At 38.6% G+C, this 3,816-nt stretch overlaps 1 long non-coding RNA gene across 1 annotated transcript; it reads left to right on the top strand.

Annotated features, from left to right (window-relative positions):
- The first annotated feature begins 218 nt into the window (after nucleotides 1-218).
- On the top strand, nucleotides 219-3,069 carry LOC146665931 (uncharacterized). Its single transcript, XR_014912696.1, has 2 exons — nucleotides 219-778; nucleotides 2,515-3,069. It is a non-coding gene; the product is annotated as an uncharacterized LOC146665931 (long non-coding RNA).
- The last annotated feature ends 747 nt before the right edge of the window (nucleotides 3,070-3,816 follow it).

The following is a 3,816-nucleotide window of genomic DNA, read 5'->3' as shown; positions in this document are numbered from 1 at the left end:
AATTAAAAAACCGCAACAAATAAAAAACAAACCACAACAAAATACAAAAAGCCCACAACAAATTACAAAAAGCCCACAACAAATTACAAAAAGCCCACAACAAAATACAAAAAGCCCACAACAAATTACAAAAAGCCCACAACAAAATACAAAAAGCCCACAACAAATTACAAAAAGCCCACAACAAATTACAAAAAGCCCACAACAAAATACAAAAAGCCCACAACAAATTACAAAAAGCCCACAACAAAATACAAAAAGCCCACAACAAATTACAAAAAGCCCACAACAAAATACAAAAAGCCCACAACAAATTACAAAAAGCCCACAACAAATTACAAAAAGCCCACAACAAATTACAAAAAGCCCACAACAAATTAAAAATCCTTGACGGAAAGGGATTGTCTGAAATACCGGAAGTGACACAAGCGTGATGTCATGAGGGGGCGTGGTCAGGGTTTTTGGTTGAGGCGCCACATTTCTGGGCCGAACAAAGCGCTAGCGAAAGAGCGAAAGTACACGGATAGATAACACCAGCTATGGTTCGTACTTGCTGTGCGGTCGGTTGTAAAGTTAGATCGCACGGCCGGCAAGGGAATAAGGTTGAAAATGGTTTATCTTTTCATTCTTTCCCCACCTGGAAGCAACATGAGGCAGCTCATGTATCGGATGTTACCAAACGAAGGCGTCTAGCCTGGATAGCAGCTGTGAGACGAGCTGATATCCAGTTCTCTTCCATCTCCAAATATCTGTTGGTGCTCCAGACATTTTCATTCCCGTAAGTTATAGATATGTTCATATCACTCTTTATCCGGTCTTTAAGTCTGACGTCACTAGCATGGGCTCAAACGCTGCTGCAGGTCCATAAATCACAGGATCACTGTGGCATTACTGAGAGTTGAAAAACTGTCTAAAGTCTTTCATCTGTAATAAAATTATCAGCGTTCTGCTCTACCATGTGTAACAATTGAGTTTAACATCCAGGCATCCATGAAAACGAAACGGAATATATGACATTTAACAGAGTTAGAAATTAGCAGGAAGTTAGCTCGCTAGCTTCCATCTAAATGAGGGATTTTGGAAACAAATTCAAACGTACAACTCTGCTATCACTTCCAACATAAATGAAGACAGAAAACTAAACAGCAGTGACGTTTGTAGGGCACTGTGAGTAAAATGCGTTTGATTTCCTCCCGAACATTCAAATTAGTGCAATCATAAATTCATTCATGAGGTGCAAATTAGAGTGAGAACACGTGGAGGCTCTGGCTACGTTCACACTGCACGCGAAAACGCATCAAATCCGACTTTTTTGACCGTATGCGACCCATATCCAATCATGGTATGACTGTGTAAAAACAGCACAAATCCGATATTTTCAAATCCGATCTGGGTCACTTTCGTATGTGGAACTTAATCCGATACATATCTGATGTTTTAGGAAGCAACTGCTGTTTGAATGGTCATGACGCATTAAATCCGTCTTTTATTTCACTGACACAAAACATATGCCAATTATCAGCGCTGGAGAAGACATTGAGAACACATGAGCGCTTCGTGTGCATCCCGTGCAGATGTTAGTGAAACTGTTGGGAAGATAACGTGAACATTTTATTTGTACTGTATAATCTGCAGATTCTGACATAAATCTGCAACTATCCTTTGAAGCACCGTTCCTCTCTAAAACAACAATAAGGATCATTATTAGGCCATATGTAAATAACAAAATAACTTAAAGCAAAATTGGACAACGTAAAGTCTGAAACAAGTCTTTATATTAAGGGCCATCAGTCAAACAATGCTGTTTGGTCTAAACAGAGCGCGTTGTGTGTGACGTCTTCTTTTGCGCATGCGGGCCACTTTGAGGGTTCACAAAGGACTGCGTTTGCTGTCGCATTTTATTTGTAGTGTGAACAAGCAGACACAAAATCAGATTTAAATAAAAAAAAAAAAAAATCGGAATTGAGCATTAAGACCTGCAGTGTGAACGTAGCCATAGTGAGTTCAGTGCATTGATGTGACATTGTCCTGAAGGATTTAGTTATTCTCAATGGTTAAAGAAATTGCAATTATTTATTCATATTTATTATAAATAATCCTAATTATATATCTTGCTTCCATGTTTGTGTCCTGTGTCACAAAAAATAAATTTTTTACTATAATACATTGATTAATGACCTGCAGAATCTCCTTATCATATTACGTGTCCATAATTGTCACCTAAAGTCAAACTTTATGCTTTCTCCATCTTGAAAGTGATGACATCCTTGCATTACATACTTTAGGTTCATTTTCTGAAGGCAGGTTTCTGAAAGAGAACAGGCAGATTTGGAATATAACATGCAGCGTTCTATAGATGGATACATAAAAAAATGGAAAATTACATGTATGTGCTAACTTTCTAAATACTTTGTTACATTTATGATAAAATGGATTTGAAAGTAGATAAAACAAATTTATGTCGGCCTTGGCTCATTAGAGTCCTTGTCTTTAAATTAACTTTGTATGTTTCAGGTGCTGCACTCTCAAAGACTGAATGAACCAGCATTGGGTCATTGTGAGCATCACAGGGAAGGTTGAAGCCGCCCACTGCACCTGTATGGCCGGAGTCCTGGAGACCTGCATCCATGGCGCTGCTCTTCTGTTTAATGTAGAAGCAACAGTGCAGATCTGTGGCACAAGGACTGTTACAGATGAACCTGCATACTGGGGTTTTCTGGGTAATATGACCAAGATACAGCCAGAGGTTGGCCATAAGATGGACTTCTCCTCTTCAGCTGACCAAAAACTGCTCTCAATCAAAACATAAACAGACCATCTGTAGTGACAGGTAAAAGGAGCCGTCCTCAAAAAAGAAAAATCCCACCTGCTACTGTGGAGGAGTTGTCACTGCTATTGGAATCTTTGCTGGAACACAGTAAAGCTGTGGGTTGTGGGAATGACCCATAATGTTTTATATAAGGGTCTAGATTTATGCCTGAAGTGCACTGCCGTGTAAATAATTTGCATTTACTGAATATGTACTGACTGAGTACCACTGTTCAAAAGTTGAATAAAGAAACAAACTAAGTTTTGCTCTTTTTTTTTATTAAAACCACCTTACAGAACATCACATCAGTTACAATGTAGAATCCATGTCATAGTTTATAAAGGACAAAATGTTTACACAAAATCATGACAGCATTTACACGATATCACCCACTACTAACGTTACTTTATTTACTATCAATTACTTCAATTTATGTTCTGAAAAATTACCGCTATTTATACAGCACAAGACTAAAGAATATTTAACAGGAGCAAGTTTCATTTTCCCCTGGTTTTACTACCACACTGTTCACCAAAACGGCAGCAAACCTTCACCATCTTATCCAGAAGGGTCACCTCTTCACCCTCACATGGAAGAAGTAATCTGATTGGCATGGTGGTATGTTTGAAGCAGGTCCCTTGTGTAGCGCTGGAACTCAGTCACGATGTTTCATCCATTTCATAGGCTGGTTTGCTGCAATAATGCCAAATAATTAGTAACTCTATAAATAGAAGGTAGTTCTGCAAAATCACTCAGTAGGATGTTTTTTTCTAATTTTCTATGACCTCAGAGTGCATCGAAAATAAAACTAATAGGCTATAAAGATATGAACATATTTAGAACTTACCGGAATGAAAATGTCTGGAGCACCAACAGATATTTGGAGATGGAAGAGAACTGGATATCAGCTCGTCTCACAGCTGCTATCCAGGCTAGACGCCTTCGTTTGGTAACATCCGATACATGAGCTGCCTCATGTTGCTTCCAGGTGGGGAAAGAATGAAAAG

This window comes from Rhamphochromis longiceps, linkage group LG7, assembly GCF_057381845.1.
Source record: "Rhamphochromis longiceps isolate RC_006_pf linkage group LG7, R_longiceps_female_GT1.1, whole genome shotgun sequence".
Classification (NCBI taxonomy): domain Eukaryota; kingdom Metazoa; phylum Chordata; class Actinopteri; order Cichliformes; family Cichlidae; genus Rhamphochromis; species Rhamphochromis longiceps.
Note: the sequence above shows the minus strand (reverse complement) of the source record. Positions and strands in the feature narration are given on the sequence as shown.